The sequence below is a fragment of the Tenrec ecaudatus genome, chromosome 1 (assembly GCF_050624435.1).
Source record: "Tenrec ecaudatus isolate mTenEca1 chromosome 1, mTenEca1.hap1, whole genome shotgun sequence".
In the NCBI taxonomy this organism is placed as follows: domain Eukaryota; kingdom Metazoa; phylum Chordata; class Mammalia; order Afrosoricida; family Tenrecidae; genus Tenrec; species Tenrec ecaudatus.
Genome location: NC_134530.1, coordinates 24,555,634 through 24,573,589, shown reverse-complemented (window position 1 = coordinate 24,573,589; position 17,956 = coordinate 24,555,634). Strand labels below are relative to the sequence as shown.

General features: G+C 48.3%; 1 protein-coding gene across 5 annotated transcripts in view; it reads right to left on the bottom strand.

Moving 5' to 3' along the window:
- The window catches only part of GATAD2A (GATA zinc finger domain containing 2A), a 77,380-nt gene extending 60,239 nt beyond the window's left edge, over window positions 1-17,141 (bottom strand). For 2 of the 5 annotated variants that reach the window (XM_075549355.1, XM_075549345.1), the window contains exon 1: window positions 16,772-17,141. The gene's annotated coding sequence lies outside the window, so the exon portion shown is untranslated. Of the gene's footprint in view, window positions 1-1,426; window positions 1,609-16,771 lie in introns of those variants that run through there. The other 3 variants (XM_075549338.1, XM_075549328.1, XM_075549363.1) reach the window with 2 other exon arrangements.
- Between the last annotated feature and the right edge of the window lie 815 nt (window positions 17,142-17,956).

Below are 17,956 nucleotides of genomic sequence, written 5' to 3'. Positions count from 1 at the left end.
AGCTCTAAGTACTTTCTTGAGAAGAGGATGATGATCCCACCAAGCCAGGGCTAAGGCAAGCACCAAGATGGCTAGAGTATCACCACCTCCAGGGGAGTGGAAAGGGGCATGTACATAAAACATGCCCTAGGAATCCCCCCTAAACACCCCCACACTGGGCTCTTAACCAAAAGCACACTCCTGAAGTGGGCCATCAAATGCCTCAGTTTCCCAATCTGTAAAGTGAGGATTATTACATATACACAACAACAATGAGTGTTCTGGGAACCAGAGATGCCAGCACACAGTGCTTGACACACAGGAGCCACAGAATTCTGGTGGCTCAAGTCAGTCCTGGGCCTCCTACACATCTGAGAGCCTCCAGCACTGCTGCGCTCTGGTCTAACAAGCCCAGTCTCACACATACCAACAAACCAATGCCAGCAACATGTCCCGGAACCTAACACGGGAAAGAAAACTTGCTGCCACTTCCTTCCAACAGGACAAGAAGTTCAAGAGTGCGGCAATTAAACAAGACTGTCAGTCAGTCCTGCACTGAGGAGCACTCAGAATTCCAGGCTTAACATGCTCCAAGAAAACTGAACAAGTCAAGTGGAGAGTAGAAGAGAGGAAACTGCAGCTAGTCCTGGACTTTGATCTCTGGAATCCAGAGTTCTCCAGATAAGGCCGCTTTCACTTACAGAATCAGGCTACCCCGTGAAATTCCCTAAGGCAGGGGACTATGCCCCCAGGGCAACCCTTGAGATACAGGGTCGTGCTCTCTCTTCCCGTGTGCGCGGTCAGGCCCTCCCAGCCCTTCCCATAAGCTTTTCTACGCTGAAGGGATCAATCCCAGCCTTGCCATTAATCCCTTCTGCTGTCTAGTCACAGAACCTGGCCTGGTCCAGGTGGGAGAGAAGAAAACAAATCATCCCAGGTGGCAAACGGGCGGGGCTGGGCCCGGGGTGGAAGAGAGAAAGACCGGAGCCCGAGGGTCACGGCGGAAGGGCGGGGAGGGGCGGGGAGGGGCGGGGGAGGGGTAAGGACTCTTATTCTGACAAGGGCCCCGCCGCTTCAGTCGCGGCGGGGTCACCGCCTGCTAGGGACCCCCACCCGCCCGCCCACGTGCCGCCCCGCACCCCAGCGAGTTCCTCTTACTCCCTCACCTCCTTAGGGCTCCGTCACGGAGCGCAACCCCCCCACACCCGAGAGAGGAAGCACAAGAGGAGCGGCGGCACACAACTTTCAGACCCCCCACCCCGCGCCCCCACGTGCACCGGGAACTTTCTGGGACCGCGCAAAAGAGTCACTCCGAACCGGGCCGGACTCACCCGCGCACTTTTCCACGCTCCGCGGTCCGGCCCTGCTGCACTACGCCCGGCCCGTGGCTCCCCTCTCCGCAGAGGCCGCGGCCCCGCCCGCCCGCCCCAAGTTTGCAGGAACTTACCGGGTCCAGGACGGGCCGCGCTCTGCTGAGGGGCGACCGGCCCCACTTGCTCCACCCGCCCGCCGCGCCGCCGGCCAGAGAATGCGCCCCTCGGCCGCACACATGGAGCCCGGCGCGGCGTCACCGCCCGGGACATGCGCACCAGGTCAGCGCGCCCGGCCGCGGCCCCCAAAACACCGGGGAGCTCTTAAAGGCGCCGCCGCCGCCGCCGCCGCCGCCGCCCGCGCAGGGCGGGGCGGCAGGCGGGCACTAAATGTATTGGGGCGGAGCTTCGGGCGGACCCGCCAGCCTAGGGGCGGGGTCTAATGAATGAGGTGCGAGGCCTGAGGGCGGAACCCAGCGGATGACGGGGCAGGGCCCCAGGGCAGGGCCCGGGTGAAAGGAGGCGGGGTCTCAGGGCTGGGCCCGGAGACCGGGAAGCCAAGAGAAACAGGCCGAGTCCCGCCCCGGAAGCGCCCCCACAAGGCCCCTAGTGCGCTCTCACGCGACGCCCGTAGGGCGGGCGCGTTTCCCACGAGTCTGGGCACTCTCGGCACTGTTTCGGCTCCCTCAGCCACGGAGCTTTTCCGAAACCAGACAAGAGGACCCGCATTGGTCCCACACAAAGGCTACATGTTGCGTGCGGCCCGCGGCCCTGTCCGGAGATATTTGCAGCGCGGACACTTCTCTGTACCACGTTTGACGAAGACAGCTAAATGCCCCCCTCTCGACGCAGCACCACGCGTGCTCCCAAAGGGCACTTGACCGGGTTTCCTGTCTGGTCCCTGCACCTTTGGAATAGCGGGCCTCGCTCCGTGCTGAGTGCCTTCAGGCACTGAGCCGCTTCTGGAACCGGGTTAGAGGCCCCGCGGGGGTCGGCAGAAAGGCCTTTGCTTAGGAGCAGAGTTCCGCCAAGATGGCTCCACGACCCCACCCGACCTTCAGCTACCCCTCCTTCGGAGCCTCCAAGGAAGGTGAACCCCCACAAAAGAAGTCATACACACACTACCTACCCCTTGCCGCACAGGGACGTGAGAAACCTGGGAACAGAGCTGAGAAATTCGAAAGCCAGTCATAGCTTAAATAGACAAAGAAGAAATTCGTAGTAAAGTCAATGTGACATCAAGATCAAGGTGTACAGAGTCACAAACACGGCCCTTTCCATGTTCTTCCCCCGATATTGAACAAATCACCTGGTTTGTAACTGTTCATATCACACTTCACGCTATGCAACTGGGCAGAGCTCCACTGGGCAAACAGCTCTTCCATTTGCGAAGTATTAAGGTCTCTTCTGCTTCAATTTTTCAAAAGTTAATGTAACCTGCCATGGGTCTCGACCCAAATTCGAAAGACACTTGTGTAAAACATGTTTCACAAATAACGTTTTTTCCTGCTCACGCAATTGTTGAGTTGGGTTTTGTTGTAGTGGTTTTTCTGTTGGCTCTCCCACCTACCCCCTGCCTTTAAAAAACAAAAAACCAAACAGATTATCCTTAATTCAACATCCACACAAGTTCTGGGCCAAAAGAGAAGAAACCTTCAAACTGGAAAATGATACAAAATATAAGTTATTGACCCCAAACACCTCCTACTGCCCCAGTTATGTCAGCAATTTGCTTTGCTACAAAGAAATTAAAATATTCAGTTTCAAAACACAGCAAACAAAAGCGTCCTATTCTCAATCGTGGATAAGGAATTCGGGAAACTCCTGATTCATGTGCAAGGATAGATGAAAGCAATGCTTTCTCTCTTAGTGTTTGGTAGGCAATACCACCCCCTTGAAGGGCTCTGAAATAATGGAGGGGGGGGCTGCAAAAACAGATGTCTATATTTTACCCTGGATTATGGGCTATTGTACACAAGTTTTTAATTGCAAGAGAGCACTAAGGTTTTTTCGTTTCCTCAAAAGGGATGAAAGGCGAAATATGCTGAGGAACCTCTGAGTCTAACTCATCAGTGTATGCCTGAAGAATGTCTTTACCTTACAATGATCAATCAGATGATGTATATTAAAGCAATACAAGCAAAATATTACCTCACTGCTCCTCACCTGGGTCTTGATTAATGCCAACTTAATTAACTACAAACAGAGTAAAGTGTGGTCTGATGGGAGACCCAAGACTTGAGATGCAGGGATTCCAGAATTTATCCTGGCAAGCCCTGTGTGAGTCACCAAGGTGACAACCACCTTGTTTTAGAGGGAGGCATCAGCTGCACCACATTAATGACACACCCTATGGACTGAGGCGTGCACTGGCAGCAGGTGGACGGCTTCAGAGGCAACACCACCTCTTCCAGCTGGGGAAGCAGGGCTGAAAAGGTCTCAGGGTTTACATTTGTGATAAGAGGAAGACTGTGTGCAAGTGGTTAAAGTGACACCTAGACAGGACCTATTGGGAACTTCTGGTGCTCAGGCTGGGTAGGAAGTGGATGCTGCTTAGACTAAAGACCTTGCTGCCTCATGCCTATTTGTAACTAATACTGGACTAAACATCAAAAAAGTCCAGTGGGGTGATTATGAAATATGATGTAATCTTACTGTTATTCTAAAGCTGAAGAAAGTAATCAAGAGTTAACACAGCCTCATACCATGTGGTCTCAAAGATTTCCCTCTGCCCTGGGATCAAACCCATCAAAACTTAGGGATAAAAACAAAATTAAACAAACAAAAAAACTTAGGGAATGGATGCTAGTTGTTAATGAGGCATCCTCTGTGATCTGCAAGGTCGGCAGTTCAAAACCACCAGCTACTCTGTGAAAGATGAGGCTTTCTACTCCTGTAAAGCGTTACAGTCTCATATACTCACAGGGGCAGTTCTACCCTGCCCTATGTTTCAGCATCACCAATTGGCAATGAAAGTTGAATTAATGAAGCCTTACAAACACTTGTCATTTCATTAATATAAATGAAAGTTTCTCCTAAATTCACTTGAAAATTTAATGTCTTCTTTAGATCAGATCCTTGCTAATAAAAGCAGGCCTCTTTCCACTCAAGTCACTGTAAAAATGTTCTAGTTATCTTTCAATTAAATTAACACTAATAAACTTCTTAATATCATCTGATTACAAGAGAGGAATTGTGAAAATAAATCCAGGCGAGAGTTCCCATTTAATAATAGCTCATTACACATGCCTCCTTTTGTCAGAAACTGCTCTGGTGTCACAGCAGTTAAAGCACTCCACTTCTAACCAAAAGATCAGTGGTTTGAACTCATGGAAGAAAGATGAGACAGCCTACTTCCATAAAGACATAAAGATTTACACCCTTAGAACCTAGGTGGCAGTTTTACTCCATCCTACTAATAAGAATTTACTCCAGTGCAATAGGATCACAGCAAAAATTGGTCAGTCTCCACAGTAGCCTGAAGCTAAACTGAAAAGGAGCAGCATCACCTACTGAAAGTTCATGGTATTGTACTTTTTTTTTTGAGCCAGACTAGACCAAAATTTTTTCTTTAAAACTTCTAGTAGACAAAATTTTAACATGTTCTAATGTAAGCATGGAGCCCAGGTAGAGTCATGAGTATGTGCTGGCTGCTAACCAAAAGGTCAGCAGTTTCCACTCACCAGGCACTCCATAATGATTTAGTCTCTAGCCCTAAAGAGCGGTTCTACCCTGCCTTATAGAGTCAAAATGAGTCAGAATCAACTCAGGGTCAATGGGCTTAATGTGGTTTGGCATATGGTAAACCCTGATCCATAAGAACTGTCTCAGAGAGCACTTCTCCCCACGATTTTGCAGACGTAGGGCCTGCAACTGCCTCTCCAGAAGCTCAGCGACTAGGGGGTAGAGAGACAGATAAGATTTCAAGACCGAAAACAGCAGTCCAACAACAAAATCACTGATGAAGGAGTCTGCCTGAGAGAGATCAGGAAGTCTTCTGTGGATGTAACATTTTAGCCAGCCATTCACAATTGGTTACAACGAGCAACCCAGGCATCCAGAATAACAGAAGCCACAGCCAGACCCAGGTACATTGCAGTGCAGGGACTCTGGGCACAAAGGGGGAAGAGAAATGGTTGGGAAAGTAAACTCACTGTCCTTTCAACTTTCTAGATGCCCTTTCCTCTCAACATGGAAGGAGTTATCAACTACTTTGTTAAGTTCACAAGCACACAAACAAGACCCCAGGCTGAGGAGACCTAGCTGTGCAAACTTTAAACCAATGCGTCACTGCTATCAACGAGTGATAGAGGATGCTTCTTGTTTTCTGGAAAGATTTCCCAGGGACAATAAACAAACAGGTGTGTTCATTCAAAAAGTTCCTCAAAGGTTTCAAAAGAAACAAAATTACTTGTATGGAAAAGCCCGGAACACTTTCTATATTTTGTGTTTTTAGTACTCTAAAGCCTAGATCTGTTTTTCACTAAGTTTAGAAATAACAATCCAGGAGAGCTGTTTTAAAGTCCCTTATTTAACCCTACATTTATGCACACTGATATTACAATGCAATTGGCTGGGAACAAAAAGAACGATTAATTTCTATGGGGAACTGATTTTCTCAGTGCAGCAATATTTTTGATACTGTAATACTTTTTTCAAAGGGCAAAAATGGCTAAAGAGTATTTATAGTGATGCTCTATGAAAACAACAATACTTTCAATGCTTTACTGATGCCACAACAAATGTCAGATCTGAAGAGGGCTACTTAACTCCCATTCACCCCTCTTGGCATTTATCCTGAAAGTCTCTCTGGAGAGTGTCGTCTTTTAAGTAGCATTTGTTCTCTCCTGTGTCCTTTTTAACCACCGCCCTTATGCCCTTCATGCTGACACCATGTGGGGTTCTTTAGGTACCATTTGCAGTGCGCTGGATGATGTCCCACCAGGACAAGGTTCGGAGCACAGTTGTTCCCCTAAAGGGTTAAGTGCAACCACCCAGAGTTGCTGTAAGAACCGGAAGTGTGTCTCCCACTGTCTTCATCTGCATGTGTCACTAGTTGGCAGTGAGCAGCTCCTTTGTGGCTATATCTGGCTTACAAACACGGTCCACATAAGTTAGATAAACTTTAAGTATTTGAAAAGTTAGGAAGCAAACCCTGTTTTTATGTGTTAAACAATTATTAAAAAAAAAACTTATACCCCCCCAAAAAAAAGTCTCCATAATAATCTTGAGTCTAGAGATCAACCTCGTCAAACCTGCTCCTCAGACAGAACGTGAATCCCACCATCAGTCTGTAAGTGTCCCTCGTTGAGACATGAAGAAAAAACATTCAAAAACGTATCCCTTGCTAGCCCAGTTGCTAACCAGCAGTCTGCCAACTCCTGAAGAAAGGAGGGAAAACACTTCTCCCAACTGATTCTCTGACTAGAATGGTCCACAGCACTTCAGTACAGAAAATAAATAGTAGAGGGTCTTTCTGACCTATCTTCTCCCTAGCAGTGAGGTAACAAACAACCTTGCCTTTCCATGGGGCGACAGGAGTCAAGCCTCTGTAGGTGGAGTAAGACCTTTATTTCAAACTCAAAGGGAGACACTTTTGAGAGATATTTTGAAACATTAAATACAAAGCACAAAGCTTAAAAATGCAATCAAAAAATGTTCTAACATGTTGAGAAGTTTAGACATTTAAGTAATTCTCAAAAATGATCTTTTTTTTTTTTGATAATTTCATTCTAGTGAATGAAAGATTTCAAGAGCAATCTCATCTGTGTTCTCTGGAAGCTCCACCAAGAGAGGTCTTAGCAGGTCCAACTGTACTCACTACCACTCATTTTTTTTTTATTGAAAATGGCTGTTGTAAGTTGAGTTTCATGATCCTCCAAAAATGCCAAATTTGTTGGCATCAAGTCAAGTCCAACTTGTGGCAACCTCTTGTGTTACAGAGTAGGGAGGGGCTCCTCAATCAGACCTTCTTGGTTATAATCTTTACAAAAGCAGATGCCAGGCCTTTCTTAGATAACACTGCCAGCTGAATTTGAACTGCTTACCTTTCCACTAGGAGTTGAGCACAAATCACTTGCACCACCCAGGGACCCTTTTCCATGATCCTATTAGGGCACATTTTCTAAGACTTTCTACCTTTGGAGATAACTTTAGGCTTTGCTGCCAAAGATGTCCTGTTCAAGTGCTAACTTTTAGACACTATTCACCTCCTCGGGTAAAGGAAGCTCACCTGGCTGTTTATTACCACCCACATGGCCCAGGCCTGCTGCTGCTGCTTTCCCGGAAAGGTCCTCTAACAAGCAGCCCCACCGTCTTACTCAGCTCATTCTCCCTATTTTATATATCTGCCCTTCCTCTCGCTTCCTAGGTAGCACAAATGGTGCTCTGCTTCTGTAAAGATTACAGTCCAGAAAACTCCACGAAGTAGTTCTACTCGGTAACACAAAGGCTGTAATAAGTTATCAACTCCTTGGCAACAAGCTTACTTCATTTCATTTTTGGTTATGAGCTTCTGGACCCAGGTGGTGGCCTGGCCCTTAGCAAGTAAAATGTATGTCTCCATCAGCCTTGGTGAGGTTTTTATGAGCCAAGGTACAGGTGGAAGTGATGAAGGTGTGGGGGCAGCACACTGCAGGTCACATGAAGTCTGGGTGTGTGCCTTTCTCCCAGTCACCCATCACACTACAGGCAGCACTGTGAATCCATGCAGCAAGCACAGCCAGGGTAAAGTGATGCTGTGGTGGCATCAGGCTTCAGTGAACTAATCCATCTACCTGGAATCTCAAAGTCACAGAGCCCTAGTCATGGCCTGCCTGCGTCCGGTGAGACTGGTTTGCTCCTGAGCAGTCCTAACTACCAAATGCAGCCTCCAAAGTTGTGGGCCAGGCCTGAGAAGGACATTCCACCTTGATACAATTCCACAGGTACTACCTTCGTGGGCATGTGTGGTAATCTGGCTGCCAGCGGCATGCTTACCAACGCTCCCTAACAAATGAGGAGGCTGAAAGAGGCTAGGGCACCAGCAGGTTAGGTCACTCCTCAGCAGGTGATGGAATCTGGATTCAAACCCAGACTTTCTGGCCCCAAGTTCCTACTGCACTACTACAAAGCCTTAAGACCTCAAAGCAAAACACCTTCAAGGAACACTCTTCACTAAAGGACATCTGTCTCTCCTACTGATTACACATCCCTCAAAGTTGCCAATGATTCATTTTGCTTCTACCCACAATCAATGCTCACTGAAGCAGCTGTCAAGAAATCAGACAATGCATTGCATTGGGAAAATCTGCAAAGACCTATTAAAGTGCTGAAGAGCAAGGATGTCACTTTGAAGACTAGAGTTCACTTGACCCAACCAAGCCATGCTACTTTCAGTAGCCTTATTTGTATGTGAAAGTTAGACAATGACTAAAGAAGACTGCAGAAGAATCGATGCATCTGAATTACAGTGTTGGGGAAGAATATTCAAAGTACCATGGAATGTCAGAAGAACAAACAAATCTGTCTTGGAAGAAGTACAACCACAATGCTCCTTAGAAATGAGGATGGCAAGACTTGGTCTCATGAACTATGGACATGTTATCAGCCTAGACCAGTCTCTGAAAAAGAACATCATGGTTGTTAAATTAGAGGTCAGCAAAAAAGAAGAAGACTGCCAAGGAGATGGATTGATAGAGGCTGCAACAGTAGGCTCACACATCACAGTGATCATGAGGATGGCATGGGACCGGGCAGCATTTCATTCTGTTGTGCATGGGGTTACTGAGTTGGAACTCACTTGGCAGCACCTAACAACACACACACCTCCAAAACAGCCTTCAGCACTAGAGCATGGTGGTGTACAACAGGAAACCATCCTGTCAGCAGCCCTGCCAGGTATTACCAAACTTATGGGTACATTAGTTGAGCCCCCAATACTACCAGGTGCAGCGCCTAGCTCTTTGATACTACAGCTCATCAAGGGAAAAGCAAAAACATGAGCATGTTTTCAATGTTGAAAAGGGGGCCCAAGACCTCAGCCTAACAGGAGGGAGAAACAGGAAGTGAGGTAGGAGCAGGCATCCACTTCCTATGGGCAGCAAAGCCCAGCGGTGGGAGCCTGGTCATGTGCATAGTTGTCTTACTAGTCCACACCTACTTCCGTCCTGGGCCTGCCTCTTGACCTCCAGAGTTGGCCGGTACTTAGGTAGAAAAAAAGAAAAAGAAATCAGACTATCAGAACAAACTCTGTGAGCCACCCTTACACTCCCCTCAGGCTCCACCCCTTATAAAAAGAGCTACTACAGGCAAAACAAAAAAAAACACTGTCATTGAGTGGAATCTGACTCATAGCAACTCCCTACTAGACAAGCACCTGTCAACCCAAATAGAGGAACACCAAATCTCACAGCCTTGCCCTAGCATCTTGCTATACAGTTGGTTCCAACTCATGGGCACCACATAAAACACATGCCACCTTTCAGAACTATATGTACTCTGCTGTGATTCACAGGGTTTTCATTGGCTGATTTTTGAAAGTAGGTATCTAGGCCTTTCTTCCTACTCTGTCTTACTCTGAAAGTTCTACTGAAAGCTATTCACTAAAGGTGACCCGGCTGGTATTCAAAATACAGGTGGGCATAGGTTCCAACATCATAGCAACACACAAGTCGCCACAGGATGATAAATAAATGAACAAATGTCAAAAGAGCACTTCCTCAAGTCCCAGTGTGAGAGGCAATCCTAGAGGGGAGAGACCTCCAAACCCCAAAACTGTCCCTCATGATAGAACAGTCAGTTCATTTATTTGAAACCTCATTTTTCCCAAACCATAAACAACTGCCAAGCACCTCCAAGCACCTCCTTGCCTGAATGTTTTACAAAAATGCCAAAGGATTCCAAGTACACACCACCACTACTAACCAATCAAGAACCACAAAGCTGATTGCAAGCCGCCATCCAAGACAAAACACTTGGTCAGTATTCACCTGACACAAGAAAAGATGAAATTGGAGGAAGATATGGAATGTATGTGTGGCTAACTGCCTCCATGAACAACTGTCTCCTTTGCCACAAGAATTGGCTGCCATTACTGAACATTTTGACCAAGGATACCAGAAAAGAATTCTGATCAAAAGTAGAAAAATACAACAGAAATTCAAATCCTCAAAAAATAAATAAGAAATTCAAATCCTCATGGACTCTAGACTTTCTGAAACCATGAAGGAGGAATAAACCCCTGAATAATAATCTTTAAACCTTAAACCAAAACTATCTTCTGAAGTCATCTTAAAACTTAACAATAATTTAGTTTAACTAGGAAAAAGGGTTTGCTGGAGTATTAAACTTTTTCAAGAACTATGTGATCAAACTGACAACAGTAACTCACTGGAAAGATTCAATGGGAATCTTAGAGGGCAATAAATTATATATTAATGAGGAAGAAACTCAAAAAAGGAGGTAAGGATGGTTGCATGACTCAAATAATGTAATTGTTATATGTATTGTTGTATATTCTCAACAACAATAAAATAAAATTTTAAAAGGAAAAAAGCATAAAAGCTAAATTAAGAATGCTTCCCATACTCTCTTTTCCCCAAAATTAAAGCCAGTCATCCTGAACAACCAATGCTATCAGTCAACTGGGAAAACACAATTTCTGCCCCCTTGTAGTGAGAGAGGACAGAGTAAAGAGCATAGTGAGGAAATGGGGGATGTAGGGAGTGATTATGCGCTGGGCTGCTAACCACAAGGTCAGTAGTTGGAAACCATCAACCACTTCAAGGGAGAAAGACAGGGCTTTCTACTCCTATAAGGAGTTTCAGCCTTGTGAACACACAGGAACAGTTCCACTCCATCTTCAAAGGTCACTATGAGTTGGAATCAACTCAATGGCAGTGAGTTTGCTCTTTGGGGGTTTGAGTGACTTTTTACTTCTAAGCCTCCCAAGAAACTCCACCTGTAAACTCCCACTGACAGTAGTTGCAGTACCCCTGGGATGTTCCCAGAAAAGTCTCAAGGTATTCTTTAAGTCATGTATCTGGTCACTTGTTTGAGACTGGTTTTAATCATAGGATAGAATATCCTTGAATGACAACTGCATCTGTCCTGCTCCTGCTGGATCTCAACTTGGCACATGGCAGGTTGTTGTTAGATTGCGTGCTGAAAGTCATGTCAGCTTCCATCTGCTGTAGTAGTTATGAAGTAGGCTGCTAACTGCAAGGTCAGCAGTCTGAACCACCATCCAGCACCTTGGGAGAAAGACAGGGTTACAGTCTTAGAAACTTGCCCCAGGGGCAGTTCTACTCTGTCCTACAGGGTCACTATGAGTCGGCCTCAACTCAATGGCAGGTGTTTTTTTGGAATTTTATGCTTCTATATAGCTTCTCAAAACTCACTGCCAACAAGTTAATTCTGACTCATAGTGACCCTATAGGGCAGGGTAGAACTGCCCCTGTGACAGGTTTCCGAGACTGTCTTTATGGGAATAGAAAGCCTCATCTTTCTCCCTTGGAGCAGCTGGTGCTTTCGAGCTGCTGATCTTTGTGGTAAGCAGCCCAACACATAACCTACTAACCACCAGGGTTCACCATCCAACTTAGGTTGCATTAAAATAAAATTTTTAAAATTTAAAAACCCAAGAGAACTGAAGGCAAGACTCAACAGAAACTTGTACACCAATGCTCATTATACTGCTATTCACAATACCATAAAGGTCCATCCACAAGGTGTTCTAGCCATACAATGAAGTATTATTTACCATAAATAGAAATTAAGTTCTGGCACATGCCATGACATGGATGAACCTTGTACACACAATGCTGACTGAAATAGGTCAGTCGCTAAAGAACAAATATCAAATGCTCTCGCTCATATGAAATATCTAGATTAGGCAAAGTGATAGATATCAAAGTTTATTAGAAGTTACTAGGGATGAGAGGAAAAGGGGAAATGATAGCTGAAGGGGGCACAGAGTTTCTCTTAATGATGGAAATGGATAGTATTGATGGTTGCACAGCAAGATGAACATAATGCCATTGTTGGCATGAAAATGTTTGAATTAGCAGATGTTTTGTTATACATAGTTTTGTCACAATGAAAAAAACTACCTATGGTCACATAGGAAAACATACAAAAGGTTCTAAAGTATCCTTCTTTCAGCCAGTTTAAAGGGATAAACTCGTATTCAAACCAATGCAGCTGAACTGCAAAGAGGATAGAGGCAATCTTATTACTAGAAATTAAAAATAATATCATCCATTCATTTGGATGAGATCACTTTCTATAGTAATTTCCCAATTCCAAAAGAGGTCAGCTTATTTCTTATCATCAAGATCCCATAGGGATTTAATGCTCTGGTGCTGTCTGCAACAGGAAGGAAACCCTCACTTCCCTAGCTATTTCAGTTATATAAATCAACAGTTTATCGGTCCAGAGTTAGAAGCTGGGCAGGGTTTGGACCCACATGCCTTTTACAACTGCCCACCAATGGATAACCATGTTACATTACATCTAATAAATGTACCAAGATCAATATCACTTCTAACTATCCAAGGTTTTTTATTGTTGTAAGGATTTCAATTAAAAAAATAGTTAAAAAACTTCCTGTTAGATAAAGAGACTCGTTAGTGGCGCCACCATATGCCAGAGTGAAGTCTGTGACACTGACAGGATAATTTCAAAAGGGATAGTGATCCCTTTAGAGTTGTTTACCTTATTTTTTTACATTTTAAAAATAATCAATTTTGTTTCTTTCTCAAAAAATGGAACTAACTATCCTTAAAAGAACTAAATTAAGATTGCTGGATATTTATTTGCCTGGACACCTATACTTTGTGTGAGTGTGTTTCAAGGAAACAAAACAACAACCTTTTCTTCAAACTTGGGAGCAGCCCCTGAGGGCCTAGCTTAGATTTTTCACCCATTATTTTCCCCTGGGTTTTAAACCATCAGGGGTAAAGTGCCATGCCATCTGTCCCCACACTACTAAGTGAAGGAGAGGTGAACTCACCCACAGGTCATGATTCTAGGGCTTTTACTAATTGCTAAAATTCTGCTCCAAAAAGAAAGAAAAGTTCCTGCCCCACCCCCCAGGTCCCCAAGGAGCTGAGTTAGTATCTCCATAGCTCTCTCCATCCCAGGAGCCTCGAGGTGAATTCTGATCTCCTCATGGGCACTATGCCACACACTGGCCCTCTCAAAGTACTATTATTGTGTGGCGTCAAATGCCTTTGTACATCACTTTCCCAGTCTTTTGTCCTCAAATCTGATCCATTACCCTGAAAGAACAGTTCCTCTTTCAAGGTTCTAACATAAGAACAGATCACTCACCAGGTACCTGCCTGCCTGCAGATCACTCACTCAAGCAGGCTCAAAACATGGATAGAATCCTTTGGGGTTTATGGTTTATGGTTCGCCTATATTTTCTTCCCACAACTCTTTAAGTTCATAATAATCTCTTTTTGCCTGAGGTCTGATTATAGTAACACATTTCCCTGCTTGCCCTTATCTCACAAATTACCCCACTTTACAGAGAGAGAAGCCAAGGCAAGCACAAACACCAAGGCCACACAGCAAATCTCTCTCCCATCTAGTAGCAGAACACAGAAAAGCTTCTGCTCAAAAAAAAAATTTTGCTCTAGACAGGGGGTGTGGAAGGGAGGGAATGGGTTTTCCAAGAGACAGAGTAAGTTTCTTTCTCTTTGGGCACATTTAGCTTTGGCAGAATTCCAAGTGCTTCCTGGTCTGAGAGTTCAGGCCAGAACCTAATCTCCCAGGCACCACAACCAACCATGTGCCAGGCCATAGCACTGTGCTAGAGGCCTCCTGTTCATTCTCTCCAGTCACTCATTCATTCAATCACTCGTCTACCAAGTCCATCTCATCCCGACAGTCTTCAGACACATTCAGAGAAGCGGTTCCTCAAATAGTTAGCATTCCACTAATTTTGTGCCACAATTTACCCAAGGTCACACATCGAGAAAGGGCAGACCAAGAATCTGAAGAGAGTCCTTTGACTTCAAAGCTCGCTCTTCCCCTTTTCACACCCCACACCCTGCAGGTCCTAGGAGTTCTCCCATAAAGTAATCAAAACAAAAAACAAAAAAACCCACACCTTGCCAGCCACTGCTTGGCCTTCAATTCAGGACATGGTGACCCCTTTGTCATCTGTCCCAAAGAGGCTGGAGAGGCCTACCATCTTTCCCCTTTCCCTTAGGGCAGCGCCTCCAGCTGACCTGGGAAGAACAAGATGGTTGGCAGCAGCCTCCTGCCTGGACTTGACTCCACCAGAAGCAAAGGGCCCCAGAAATTCGCAAGTGCTTCTCCACAGAAACAGAGGACTCGAGTTGAAACTTGTGTCCACATGGTCCACCGACAGATTTAGAACTCAAATTATAGCCTCGGCAGGAGCCTTTCACAAAGGACTCAAATTAAGCAAGACTCAGATGGGAAGGAGCAGGGGAGAGAGGGCCTTAAATCCAATGGTAAAGTAAATTCCCTTGCTAGTTGGGTCAGAGGGAGGGATTGGTGAAATGCCAACGGCACAGGAGGTGGGCCTAGATTTCCCAGCGTCAACCTGGGGCCAGCTGCCCCCTGGCTACCCACCCCAACTCCCCTACCCCCACCCCACCCCCACTTTTAGCCAGAGACTTATGCATGGCCATGAAGTGGTTACGGGTTACTCAGGTTTCAAACGGAGTTCATTCCTGTCTTTTGGACCATCTCTCAATGCCAGCATTCATCCACTTGGGCTCCCGAGAGCTCTGCATTTTGGCAAAGCAGATAAAATTAGCTACTGAAGTGAACTTGGAGTCCAGGGTGGGCCATGGAAAAAAAGCACACCCACCATCCATCCGTGCCTGTAGCTGGAGACCTTCCTCTGGGCCAGGCTGAAATCACCTACAACTTTCAGCCTAGTCATCAAATCCTCCCCAGGTGTCTGCCTGCCTTTCATGCTCCCTGGATCGGAGGGTGACCCATTTCCTGCTTCTTGCCTTGTCTCTTTCAAACCAAAAGGTGGCCCACAAACTGGGAGACCCTGTTGGGCTCAAGGGGGGGCCTCTGAGGGCCTGGAATGAGAGAATGCTGCAGGAAGACCAGACAGGAGGACAGCTTTCTTCTCCTTTTGGGGGGAAGGGGGAGATGAGTTCCACTAAGCAGAAGGGAGGGGGGAGGGACAGGAAGTCAGGTCCTGTGGCCTGACACTGTGATAATGGGGGGACCATGGGCCCTCCTTATCCCCCCTTCTCTCACACTGGCTTGACAACACTGGGGTGGCTCCCTGGCTGAAAAGGGAAGGCCCTCTGGTCACAGTTCATGCTCCCCCAATCTAGCAGGTCTTACAAGGGCAGGAGAACATGGGGCTCCCCGCCTCTCAGGCTCCCATCCAGGTATAAAACCCTTGGGGCTGGAGCAAATACAGAGAGCAGACCCCCAGCCTGGCAAGAAAGAAGCCAGAAACATGGGGGTGACCCAAACAGAAAGAGGAACGCCCTGAATCTTGGGGACTACAGGGAGTCACTCTCAGGAAAGGGGAGCCCTAAGAAGGGGGGGGAGGGATGCACTGGTGTCACCATCTGATGAGGAAAGGACATTGGGAAAGTGGGAGTGGTCCAGGAAGAGGAGGTGATCCCAAGTTAGTGGGGGGGGGGGGGGAAGCCTGAAGAAGCAGGGTTCTCCCAGGAAGTTTCTGGGACCTGGGACTCATTGAGCAGCCTACAGAAGTGGGACACTGCGGGCAGCACTGCCCGAGAGCCTGTTGGCAGTGCGGGCAACTCAGAGGAAATGTGGTTTGGGGGAGAACACCTAGAAAAGTGGAGAAGCAGGAAGGGGCCACTCAAAGGAGAGACAAGAACTGGTGAACATCTCAGAAAAGCCAGGGAAAGAGACCCCTAAAAAGGAGGAGGCAACTTAGAGTCCACTCAGAAAAGCAGACCCAAGCTCAGTGCCGCAGGGGGCCCCAGAATTAGTGGCGTCCCCTTGGGGGAGCAGGAGGTCTCCTGAAGGACCGCAGGGTCCCCTTGAGAAGCAAGGTGTACCCCAAAGAAGGAGGGCTTCAAACAGGGTGGGGGGAGCCTCACAGGTCCAGGGGTGTCCTGCGGAGAGTGGAGAGAACACAGAAGTCTTCCCGAGAACTCGGGTCCTTTAGAGAAAGGGAGTTCCTCAGGGAGGTGGAGGAGGCCCCCTCAGAGAAGCCAGGGCGTTCGCTGAAGCAGGGGCGTCTCCTGGGAGACGAAGGGGCGCCCCTCTGAGGTGAGGGTCCTCTCGGAGAAGAGGGGTCCCTCACAGGTACGGGGTCCTTCACAGAAGGGGGTGTACCCCGGAGTGGCCCGGTCTCCTCAGAGAAGTGGAGGAGTGTCCTCAAAAAGCTCGGGTCTCCACCCAGAAGTGAGGGTCTTCTCACAGACGCACAAAATCCCTCACGGTGGCGTGGGTCCCCCGGGAAGCCCGGGACACCAGGAGGCGGGACTCCCCCAGCCCACCGGGGGTCTCTCACTCACCAAAGTTGCTCCGCGCTTCGGCCGGTGGCCGCGCGGCGCGGCTGGGCGGGCTCCGAGGCCCGGTCGGGTCGGATCTGGTCGTGTCCCGCGGCAGCAGATCCCTCAGGTGGCGCCTGTGGCGGCGGCGGCGGCGGCGGCGGCGGCGACAGGACCACAGGGCGACCGGCCGCCCCAGTGCGCGGCGGCGCGTGGGCGCGCTCAGCGGCTGGGTACGCGGGCGCGCGCCGCGGGCGCTGACCCCGGGGCGGGAGGAGCCGCCGCGCCGCGCTCGAGAGCCGCCGTTCGGTCTCGCCGCTCCGGCTCACACTGAAATTGCCGCTTCGCAGCCCGGCTTCCCCGGTTGCTAGGCAGATTTCGCCGTGCACACTTCCGGGTTGAGGCGCGTCTCGTCGAGTGGCGGTGCCTCAGGCCAATGGGGTCCGGCCCGGCTTAAGGATCCGCTCCTCGTTGGGGGCGTTGCCCTATCCGTGATTGACACCTCGAGGTGACCAATTAAAACGGGGGCCGGCTGGCCCTTGGGAGCGCGCCGACGGCTGGGACGGGACCTAGAGGGCGGGACGGGATGACTGACATGAGTTCTACCAATGGGAGAGTGAAGCGGGGCTCAGAGCCACTGAGAACGTGCAGGGGCGGGGCTCCAACTTCGGGGCGGGAACACAGAGAGGGGCGGGGCCTAGGGAGACGCGTCAATTCGTGGCCAGCGAACTCGGACCCCAGAGGGCGGTTCGGCTGGGCTGCCTGGCGGCCGGCGACGGACTGGGCAGGGGGTTCCCCGCAGTGCTCAGCAGGGGCGCCCCACCCACAATGCACCGGAGGCGGCCTGGGCCGGGCGGTTACTCCGGGTGGCGGGCGGGGCCGCGTGAGGCGCGTTCTGAAGAGACTGGGCGAGTCGTGGCCTGGCCTTGTTCCTGAGGGGATTCTTCGCCCCGCGCTCTCATTTGACCCGGGTTGTGGATTGAGCCTTCTTTGAAGAGAATCTTGGGGATTCTTTCCCTGGCTGTCGTTCCGAGGAGAATCCTCAGGGTTTCTTGCCTCTCTTCTGAGCATGTTTTTTGCTCTTCGGTTTACTGATAAGAATTGCCAAGATAAGGATCATGAAGGATGATTTTGTAGATTCAGGATCCCAGCTCTCTCTTCAAAGAAAAAGTGGGGTTCCGCGGTCCACTCTTTTACTAAAGAGAATTT